General features: G+C 37.1%; 1 long non-coding RNA gene across 1 annotated transcript; it reads right to left on the bottom strand.

Moving 5' to 3' along the window:
- LOC120431764 (uncharacterized) lies at positions 1-7183 on the bottom strand. Its single transcript, XR_008211785.1, has 2 exons — positions 6637-7183; positions 1-1755 (listed from the first exon to the last, which is right to left on the bottom strand). It is a non-coding gene; the product is annotated as an uncharacterized LOC120431764 (long non-coding RNA).
- Positions 7184-12206: the final 5023 nt, after the last annotated feature.

The raw sequence follows: 12206 nt of genomic DNA, 5'->3' as shown, positions 1-12206 counted from the left end.
TGCTACTTCTAGTCTGATTTTATTCAAAGTTTACTTAATGCTACAAGCTGATTTACGACGATGTACACTGTCTGTTGTTTACGCAGTAGTCACGTCCTTCTCTGGAACTCCGGGATGGTGGGAACCACTGCTGATGGTGGTAAGATGATCGCGGGTGCAGATGATGTCGATGCTGCTGACGATGGCAAGAAGATAGCGGGTGCAGATGACGTCGGTGGTGTCACTGGAACCTGTGTCAAGGTTCCAGGGGTAGGCTCGTTGTTAACTCCTCCCCCTCTAGATGAAGCACGTCCCGTGCGTTTCTTCACGACGGCTGTTATCACGTTCCATCTGCTATAACTGATAGCTGCGATGATACCAAGGATTATGATAAAGATGACCCCTGACGATGAATGTTGGTAGAGTTTCAAAAATTCTAGGTGCTGACGATTGGCTAATTGACTGTCGTGTAAGTGTGACATGTTAAATAGCTTTTCTAGATGTCTTTCCTCTATTTGCGTTGATTTGATTGGTAAGATGTTGGGATGGTTGAATTGAAGTTCTAAGTTCTCGTAAAAATATGAGTTTTTTGCTCATACTTGGTGTTTATTGATAGAACTTCATTATTGCTTACTAAAAAAGTTGAAGTTGTTCCAATGTCAATGATTTTTCCTTCAGATGGGAGGGGTTCAATCTTAGTAATTTCGTAGACTATTGGCGAAACTCTTGGTATATCGAAGCTGAATATGAGATGGTTTTCGTGGTAAAATCTAGTGACACCGATGAAATTGTAAGTGTCGTCCAAGTTTTGTGGTTTGAGTCCTGTAGCCTCTAATTGCTCGAATATAATATTAAGTTCCTTAGTGGTTAACAATTGGTGAGATACAATATTTGATTTGTATTGTGTTGTTATAATTTGTAACATATTCAGTATCATTTCAATTTGGAAGATCATGGCAATTTTAGCATTTTCAGTAATGACAAAATTTTTGTGTAAGGTTAGTTTTAATATGTGATTTTCATATTTTTTTATTTCTTCAGTTACATTGTTCATATAGTTTTGAAACGATTGATTGATTATAATCTGATTATTAGCCTCTTTAATCAATTGATTATTGTTTTCCTTAATTGCCTCAATGTTTTTATTAATAATTTGGAGATCGTGGGCGTCTAAATTTCCTGTGATGAATTTTATTGTGCTTCCTAGTATTTCGATTGATCTTTTTGTTCTCGGGTGCTTTGGTAGTAATGTAAAATAAGTGTTTCTCAAAACATTGATTTTATAATTGATTATTTTTGAAAAGTCTCCTGATGCGTTTAGTTTTTCTATTAACGGTACACATCAACCATAGCTTTTGCACCCAGATTTCTGTTACAGACATTTTAGTATCTTCAATACTACGGGAACTATCGATATAATTTTTTATTCATCCCCTAAAGTACTGACCTTGTAGTTATTTACAACAAAGTTTTACTATTTCTACAATCAGATTCTTGCAGGATTGGGTCCGTAAGTTTGACAATTTTGTAATAATAAGACAACAACTTCCTTGGTTGCTGTGCACCCTTAATTCTTCTAATGTTTTAATTGTTTTGCCGATTTGGTTCAAATCAATTGTATGCAATAATCGATTGTACCCGGTTAAAAGCCTACCTTGCCCAGATCTCAAAATTAATGCTGCATTTTCCGGGTTCAAATTGTGTACTTGGATGAATTTCGATGAAATTAGATGGACTTTCATGAAAAGGATTGTCATCAAGTAGATCCACCGCATCCTAAAAAAGAAAATAGGTTATTTTACATTCTTTTTACGTTTTCTTTATGTATTTCCCGACCAGAACTGTCTGTTATTGTTCTTTCTTTATTGTGAACAATTCTGACCGGCAAATACCTTTCTTTGGTCTTCCGCTTGATACCTTGTACCTTTTTAAAGGCTATTCCATCCTCTTCCATATGAGGTGGCTGTTCCTTATTTTTGTTATGATACTGCAAATTTTTAGTTTGCGTTTTGGCATTGGTAGAGATAATGTTATCGTAAAACTTATTTCTTTCATCCACCATTTGTTGAATGTCCATAGGCCTTTCTTGACCGTCTTTCAGGCCAAAGAATATTTCTCTAGGTTTGTGCCCGGTAGCCGTATGGATCGTGTTGTTATATAAGGTACAAGCTAACAAGAAAAGTTCCTTATCATTCATGTCTGGATATTTTGGTTTGATGCACCTAAATAGTTCAGCAATGGTTGAGTGAAATCTCTCCACTGTACCATTGCTCTCACTATGATTAGCTGGAACATAGTGAATATCAGTTCCGAGGTTTTGTAACAGACTTCGGATTTCTATGGACTTTAGAGCTGGCTCATTGTCACATATTAACAATTTAGGTGCACCGTGAACTTGAAAAATTTTAAGTAGTCCTTTTCTTAAATCGGTAATAGTTCGTGATTTAATTGGTGTAAGTATTCCAAATCTGGAAAACTTGTCAATAGCCGAAAGGAAGATAGATGGTTTGGAAATGAAAATGTCGATATGAACTATATCGAAAGGTCTTTTTGAATTCGGAGTGGTTCCGAATTTAATTTTATATGGATGCCGATCGTATTTGTTTTTGTTACATGTATCACAAAGTTTGATATACTGTCGAATCATAAATTTCATTCGAGGAAAATAATATTCTGATGAGATTTTCTTTTGGTTTTCCCAAATGCCACGATGTGCAACCTCATGTTCTTGTTCTATTTTAAGATTTTGCTCTTCTGGAGTTTTAAGGTCAATCAATAGTTTTTGGGTAATAAAGACTTTAAAGTTTTTACAGCTGTTAAAATAGTTTTTGTACACAATTTGTAGTGTGTTCATTATTCTTTCTGGACATAGAATACAATTTGTTCGTTTTATGTCCATATATTCTTTGAAAATATTTATAAGTTGTGGAACTCCAAAAATTGTTTTTGTAATTGTTCTTCTGAATGTTCTTGGAAAAATTTCTTCATATACATTATCTTCATTTGTTCCAATTTTCAATATAATTTGATTTGCAAAATAATTCAATGGCTTTTCGGTACATTTGATGAATTCAGAATCGTCAGTATCTGCTGAATGAGCACTGATTTCATCTGATACTTCACTTAAATTTATTTCTGGATTTAAACGTGATAAACTGTCTGCCACCACGTTTTGTTTTCCTGGGCGATAACGAGGGTCTATTTCAAACTCGCTTAACGCCAAGCGCCAATGAACCAATCTATTGTTAGGGCCTTTTAAATTCAAACCGTAGGTCAAAGGCTTATGATCCGTATACAGAATAAATTTTTGACCGAATAAGTAGGGTCTAAAATATTTACATGCCCATACGACTGCAAGCAGTTCTTTTTCTATTGTAGAATAATTTTCTTCAGATTTATTAAGGGTTCTTGAAGCAAATGCGATTGGTTTATCGCTTCCAATTGTACCTTGAGATAAAACAGCGCCAAGAGCGAAATTCGAAGCATCTGTTGTCAAGATAAATTGTTTTGAGAAGTCCGGGTACTGCAAAATGTCGCTTCCGGTTAAAATTTGCTTGCATCTATTAAATGCACTTATGAATTCGTTGGTATGCTTAATACCTACGTCCTTTCTCAATGAATTTGTAAGGGGTTTTGCTATCTTAGCAAAGTCCTTAATAAATTTTCTATAATACCCTAAAATTCCAAGAAATCCCCTGAGTTCTTTCTCGTTCTTAGGTATTGGCCAATCTTTAATAATTTTTATTTTTTCTGGGTTTGGTTTAACCCCTTCAGAAGTAACAATGTGACCTAAAAAACCCACTTCTTTCTTTAGAAATTCACTTTTATCTGTCTGTATTTTTAAATTTGATGCTCTCAAGGCATTGAAAACTTTTTTCAAATTCAAACAGTGTTCCTCAAGGCTTGTACTGAAAATTATGATATCGTCCATGTATACGAGGCATAGTTTTCCAATAAGACCTGCAAGGGCAACATTCATGTGCCTCTGAAAGGTAGCAGGCGCGTTTTTTAAACCGAAGGGCATACAAACAAATTCATAATGCCCATCTTCGGTGCTAAAGGCTGTTTTAGAAATGTCTTCAGGATTCATCTTAATTTGATGAAATCCTGCTGCCAAATCAAGTGTGGTAAAATAATGACATCTGCCCAATTTGTCTAAAATATCATTTATGTTTGGAATGGGGAACTTGTCATCGATAGTTTTAGCATTAAGCTTCCTATAATCGACAACAAGTCGCCACTTTTTCTCGCCAGAAGCATCAATCTTTTTCGGGACTATCCAAATTGGGGACGTCCATGGTGATGCCGAAGGCCTTATTATGCCTTCTTTTAGCATTTTTTTGATTTGAGTACTAACTTCCTCTTTATGACAAAATGGATATCTATAATTTTTTTGATGAACTGGTATGTCATCTTTTGTTCTAATTTTGTGTTCCACCCCAGTAGAAGTGGAGAGAGCTTCTTCCTTAAATGAAAAACATCCAGATTTTCATTCAAAATTTTCATAAGCTTCTCTTTTTCCTCAACGTTGAGATGTGATAATCTTAAACTATCGATCAATTTATGAAATCTCGTTATGTGTTGAGTTGATGAATCGAGTTGTATGTGAGTATTAATTTCGTTTCGTTGAATAAGTTCAAAATTGTTGACTTTGTTTTTAATTGGGTGTTGAACTGTTAGCATTTGATTAAAGTTTGATTCGTTCCTTAGGGCCATGATTGCCTTTTTGTTTGAAGCCTTGTAAACTCCAGGGATAGCAAAAAGTTTTGGGGCAATTTCTTCTTCTTCAAAATAAAATTCTCCATCAAACTCACACGGAATTTCCACGTTTTGAATTGTTTGGGCAATAATTTCAGCTTTTATCAATTCTGGAAATTTTTTATACATTTTTATGTTGCTGTTAAATATTTTTAGATAATTATGTTTTGTGTCAATTTCCGCTTCTAGGTCTTGTAAGGTTTCATAACCTATAAGACCGTCAAAGTACTCGTGAAAATCGAAAATGAAAAAATCGAATTTTTTCTCACTTATTTCTGGAAAAGGGTTAAATTTTACAAATTGATCAATTATATGGTTTCCAGAAATATTTGAAATAATTTTTGGTTTTGATAATTTCAAACCATGTTTTATTATTTTAGGACTAACGTAATTTTTATTAGATCCTGTATCGATAAGAAATTTGAATTTAGATTTTAATTTAATGTACGGAATGAAATTTTTTTCGATTATGTCTGGAGATTCTCTTCGCTGACCACTAAAAAATTTATGTTTTGATCTTCAGTTCCATCTTCAGATGGTTCGCTTATAAAAATGTTTTCATGTTCTGGTGTTTCAATTTCATCTGTATTGATGTTCTGTAATTCATCAATTTTAAAATTATTATTATTAGAATTTCTTGATCTCAATGAAGGATCGACCTCCATTGGTATTGGCTTAGGCTGTATAGATTTTTTATACTGGTGTGGCTGCATATTTGGTTTTATTTGTTGCATGGGTTTAGTTAAGGATTGATTTGCAATCGGAAACTTGGCCTGATTGAAATTGTTAAATGGAATCATTTGATTCGGATATTGAGTGAAATATTGAATATTCGGATTCATTTGTTTGTATTGATTTAAATTATTGAAAGGAACCATTTGATTCATTATTTGGTTTGGGAATTGTTGTTGTTGATTGAAAAAATGTTGCTGATTGGGAAATTGTTGCTGAATAGAGAATTGTCGCGGGATAGGAAATTGATGTTGGATTATTTTTGGTTTATTTTGTACCTGAGGTTGAACATCATGAGAAGAATCATCCTGGCAATTCTTTTCTTCGTTATACAGTAATAGAGCTTCATTAAGGCTTTTCGGTTTTTGGAATCTTACAGCAGACCCGATAAAACCTTTAATGCCTCCCACAAAAACTTTTGTAGCCATATTTTGATACATCTCGATTTTTGTTGGTAAAACTTCTGGAGCTTCTAACAATTTTGCCCTGTTTATCAGGAGCATGAGCATTCTTTCCACTTTTCCGTAGAACTCATCCAAGGATGTTGAATTAGATAATTTGTGAAGGTCTCTTATAAGGGCGGCTTCGTCTCTTTTATCGCTGAAATGCAGTAAAAGGCACTGTTTAATTTCCTCCCAGGTTTCTGATGGAGCTGTTTCCAGAGTGTCCACGAATATTTTAGATTTGATTGCTTGAATCACCAAATCATCATCAAAATTTTGTACTTGCGGTAAAATTGTTTCCACAGATTTTATGAATGAAAAAATTTTCAAATTGTTTCCATTAAATTCTGGCACAAAACTAAAAATTTTTGCCAGCTCTTTATTTTGTGACACAAAATTTACATTTACGTTAGCATTCAATGCTTGCATTGCATTATTTGCAGCTTCTTGAGCTGCTGCGAGCGCTCCCGCATGGATTTCTTCAGCATGATTTATTTGAGCTTGAAGTTGAGCAACTTGTTCGTCCCGTTGCTGCATTGACACCATAAGCTGGTGGATTTGCTGTTCCAGGTGCTCCATATTCCGATTTGCGTCAAAACGATGACCCATATGAACGCACACACTATTACGCACTATTTCTATTTGATCACTAAAGCACTAATACACTATTACGCACTATTTCTACTGAAGCAATTAAAAATAAAAATAAAGATAGAGAGCTCACCTGTGCTTTCCGGAGGATAACGCTCGGCTTCCCCTCAAATCGATAATATCCGTTTATCGATGGATTGCTGGTAATCGCGTTGATTCGTAAAGCGCACCGGAAGATTACACTCTGACGTAGTATCCGTCGAACATCAATGGTTTTCTCCTCGAATCGATAATATCCACTTATCGACGGATTGCTTTACTCATGAACGCACCGACTGCGCCAATTATGATAGTTGTTACATTAAAGGTATTTTAAAAAAAACTAAGATGAAGTTCGGATGACGAACTGAACTACTCGGATGCTACTTCTAGTCTGATTTTATTCAAAGTTTACTTAATGCTACAAGCTGATTTACGACGATGTACACTGTCTGTTGTTTACGCAGTAGTCACGTCCTTCTCTGGAACTCCGGGATGGTGGGAACCACTGCTGATGGTGGTAAGATGATCGCGGGTGCAGATGATGTCGATGCTGCTGACGATGGCAAGAAGATAGCGGGTGCAGATGACGTCGGTGGTGTCACTGGAACCTGTGTCAAGGTTCCAGGGGTAGGCTCGTTGTTAACTTATATATACATATATATATATATATATATATATATATATATATATATATATTAACCTAAACTACCATGCAAGCGAAAAAAGGCGAAGTCCAACTTCAAACAGCTGTATCTCGGCTCCCTGTGGACGGATTTTCAAAATTCAAGAAGCAAAAGATGCGGACAGATCTCTAGTTTATTTTGCTTTTTGAAAAGTCAAAAACAGAGGCACTTACCCTAAGTTATTCCCAAAACCAACCAGGTAACTTTTTTTTAGCCCTCTATTTTCTAGTTGTTTTGCATTTTGGATCGAATGTTGAATGACAATTTGTTTAAAATTTTATCATAATGCAAGTTACAGTACAATTATAATACCCAATACCATATTGGACCGATCTGGACACATTGGGACCGGTTCCAGGTTCTCCGGTGAAACCCGGAATATCCCCAATTCCAGAGTATTTTCAAGAATTTTATTAGAGTGGCAATATGGGTATCAAAATTCAGCATTTTCAAAATCAAGCTCACTGATGACGCTGAAAACCATTTTGGACATATCTGGCCACTTTGGGACCGATTCCAGGTTCTCCGGTGAAACCCGGAATATCCCCAATTCCAGAGTATTTTCAAGAATTTTATTAGAGTGGCAATATGGGTATCAAAATTCAGCATTTCCAAAATCAAGCTCACTGATGACGCTGAAAACCATTTTGGACATATCTGGCCACTTTAGGACCGGTTCCAGGTTCTCCGGTGAAACCCGGAATATCCCCAATTCCAGAGTATTTTCAAGAATTTTATTAGAGTGGCAATATGGGTATCAAAATTCAGCATTTCCAAAATCAAGCTCACTGATGACGCTGAAAACCATTTTGGACATATCTGGCCACTTTGGGACCGGTTCCAGGTTCTCCGGTGGAACCCGGAATATCCCCAATTCCAGAGTATTTTCAAGAATTTTATTAGAGTGGCAATATGGGTATCAAAATTCAGCATTTCCAAAATCAAGCTCACTGATGACGCTGAAAACCATTTTGGACATATCTGGCCACTTTAGGACCGGTTCCAGGTTCTCCGGTGAAACCCGGAATATCCCCAATTCCAGAGTATTTTCAAGAATTTTATTAGAGTGGCAATATGGGTATCAAAATTCAGCATTTTCAAAATCAAGCTCACTGATGACGCTGAAAACCATTTTGGACTTATCTGGCCACTTTGGGACCGATTCCAGGTTCTCCGGTGAAACCCGGAATATCCCCAATTCCAGAGTATTTTCAAGAATTTTATTAGAGTGGCAATATGGGTATCAAAATTCAGCATTTTCAAAATCAAGCTCACTGATGACGCTGAAAACCATTTTGGACTTATCTGGCCACTTTAGGACCGGTTCCAGGTTCTCCGGTGAAACCCGGAATATCCCCAATTCCAGAGTATTTTCAAGAATTTTATTAGAGTGGCAATATGGGTATCAAAATTCAGCATTTTCAAAATCAAGCTCATTGATGACGCAAAAAACCATTTTGGACATATCTGGCCACTTTGGGACCGATTCCAGGTTCTCCGGTGAAACCCGGAATATCCCCAATTCCAGAGTATTTTCAAGAATTTTATTAGAGTGGCAATATGGGTATCAAAATTCAGCATTTTCAAAATCAAGCTCATTGATGACGCAAAAAACCATTTTGGACTTATCTGGCCACTTTAGGACCGGTTCCAGGTTCTCCGGTGAAACCCGGAATATCCCCAATTCCAGAGTATTTTCAAGAATTTTATTAGAGTGGCAATATGGGTATCAAAATTCAGCATTTTCAAAATCAAGCTCACTGATGACGCTGAAAACCATTTTGGACATATCTGGCCACTTTGGGACCGATTCCAGGTTCTCCGGTGAAACCCGGAATATCCCCAATTCCAGAGTATTTTCAAGAATTTTATTAGAGTGGCAATATGGGTATCAAAATTCAGCATTTCCAAAATCAAGCTCACTGATGACGCTGAAAACCATTTTGGACATATCTGGCCACTTTAGGACCGGTTCCAGGTTCTCCGGTGAAACCCGGAATATCCCCAATTCCAGAGTATTTTCAAGAATTTTATTAGAGTAGCAATATGGGTATCAATATTCAGCATTTTCAAAATCAAGCTCACTGATGACGCTGAAAACCATTTTGGACATATCTGGCCACTTTGGGACCGGTTCCAGGTTCTCCGGTGGAACCCGGAATATCCCCAATTCCAGAGTATTTTCAAGAATTTTATTAGAGTGGCAATATGGGTATCAAAATTCAGCATTTCCAAAATCAAGCTCACTGATGACGCTGAAAACCATTTTGGACATATCTGGCCACTTTAGGACCGGTTCCAGGTTCTCCGGTGAAACCCGGAATATCCCCAATTCCAGAGTATTTTCAAGAATTTTATTAGAGTGGCAATATGGGTATCAAAATTCAGCATTTTCAAAATCAAGCTCACTGATGACGCTGAAAACCATTTTGGACTTATCTGGCCACTTTGGGACCGATTCCAGGTTCTCCGGTGAAACCCGGAATATCCCCAATTCCAGAGTATTTTCAAGAATTTTATTAGAGTGGCAATATGGGTATCAAAATTCAGCATTTTCAAAATCAAGCTCACTGATGACGCTGAAAACCATTTTGGACTTATCTGGCCACTTTAGGACCGGTTCCAGGTTCTCCGGTGAAACCCGGAATATCCCCAATTCCAGAGTATTTTCAAGAATTTTATTAGAGTGGCAATATGGGTATCAAAATTCAGCATTTTCAAAATCAAGCTCATTGATGACGCAAAAAACCATTTTGGACATATCTGGCCACTTTGGGACCGATTCCAGGTTCTCCGGTGAAACCCGGAATATCCCCAATTCCAGAGTATTTTCAAGAATTTTATTAGAGTGGCAATATGGGTATCAAAATTCAGCATTTTCAAAATCAAGCTCATTGATGACGCAAAAAACCATTTTGGACTTATCTGGCCACTTTAGGACCGGTTCCAGGTTCTCCGGTGAAACCCGGAATATCCCCAATTCCAGAGTATTTTCAAGAATTTTATTAGAGTGGCAATATGGGTATCAAAATTCAGCATTTTCAAAATCAAGCTCACTGATGACGCTGAAAACCATTTTGGACATATCTGGCCACTTTGGGACCGATTCCAGGTTCTCCGGTGAAACCCGGAATATCCCCAATTCCAGAGTATTTTCAAGAATTTTATTAGAGTGGCAATATGGGTATCAAAATTCAGCATTTCCAAAATCAAGCTCACTGATGACGCTGAAAACCATTTTGGACATATCTGGCCACTTTAGGACCGGTTCCAGGTTCTCCGGTGAAACCCGGAATATCCCCAATTCCAGAGTATTTTCAAGAATTTTATTAGAGTAGCAATATGGGTATCAATATTCAGCATTTTCAAAATCAAGCTCACTGATGACGCTGAAAACCATTTTGGACATATCTGGCCACTTTGGGACCGGTTCCAGGTTCTCCGGTGGAACCCGGAATATCCCCAATTCCAGAGTATTTTCAAGAATTTTATTAGAGTGGCAATATGGGTATCAAAATTCAGCATTTCCAAAATCAAGCTCACTGATGACGCTGAAAACCATTTTGGACATATCTGGCCACTTTAGGACCGGTTCCAGGTTCTCCGGTGAAACCCGGAATATCCCCAATTCCAGAGTATTTTCAAGAATTTTATTAGAGTGGCAATATGGGTATCAAAATTCAGCATTTTCAAAATCAAGCTCACTGATGACGCTGAAAACCATTTTGGACTTATCTGGCCACTTTGGGACCGATTCCAGGTTCTCCGGTGAAACCCGGAATATCCCCAATTCCAGAGTATTTTCAAGAATTTTATTAGAGTGGCAATATGGGTATCAAAATTCAGCATTTTCAAAATCAAGCTCACTGATGACGCTGAAAACCATTTTGGACTTATCTGGCCACTTTAGGACCGGTTCCAGGTTCTCCGGTGAAACCCGGAATATCCCCAATTCCAGAGTATTTTCAAGAATTTTATTAGAGTGGCAATATGGGTATCAAAATTCAGCATTTTCAAAATCAAGCTCATTGATGACGCAAAAAACCATTTTGGACATATCTGGCCACTTTGGGACCGATTCCAGGTTCTCCGGTGAAACCCGGAATATCCCCAATTCCAGAGTATTTTCAAGAATTTTATTAGAGTGGCAATATGGGTATCAAAATTCAGCATTTTCAAAATCAAGCTCATTGATGACGCAAAAAACCATTTTGGACTTATCTGGCCACTTTAGGACCGGTTCCAGGTTCTCCGGTGAAACCCGGAATATCCCCAATTCCAGAGTATTTTCAAGAATTTTATTAGAGTGGCAATATGGGTATCAAAATTCAGCATTTTCAAAATCAAGCTCACTGATGACGCTGAAAACCATTTTGGACATATCTGGCCACTTTGGGACCGGTTCCAGGTTCTCTGGTGGAACCCGGAATATCCCAACTACGGAGTATTTTCAAGAAATTTATTAGAGTGGCAATATGGGTATCAAAATTCAGCATTTTCAAAATCAAGCTCACTGATGACGCTGAAAACCATTTTGGACATATCTGGCCACTTTGGGACCGGTTCCAGATTCTCCGGTGGAACCCGGAATATCTCCAATTACAGAGCAATTTCAAGAATTTTATTAGAGTGGCAATATGGGTATCAAAATTCAGCATTTTCAAAATAAAACTCATTGATGACGCTAAAACCATTTTTGGATACTTCTGGCCATTTTGGGACCGATTCCAGGTTCTCCGGTGGAATCCGGAATATCCCCAATTCTACAGTATTTTCAAGAATTTTATTAGAGTGGCAATATGGGTATCAAAATTCAGCATTTTCAAAATCAAGCTCATTGATGACGCAAAAAACTATTTTGGACATATCTGGCCACTTTGGGACCGGTTCCAGGTTCTCCGGTGGAACCCGGAATATCTCCAATTCCAGAGTATTTTCAAGAATTTTATTAGAGTGGCAATATGGGTATCAAAATTCA

The sequence above is a fragment of the Culex pipiens genome, chromosome 1 (assembly GCF_016801865.2).
Source record: "Culex pipiens pallens isolate TS chromosome 1, TS_CPP_V2, whole genome shotgun sequence".
Taxonomy (NCBI): Eukaryota; Metazoa; Arthropoda; class Insecta; order Diptera; family Culicidae; genus Culex; species Culex pipiens.
This window is presented reverse-complemented; position numbering and strand designations above follow the sequence as displayed.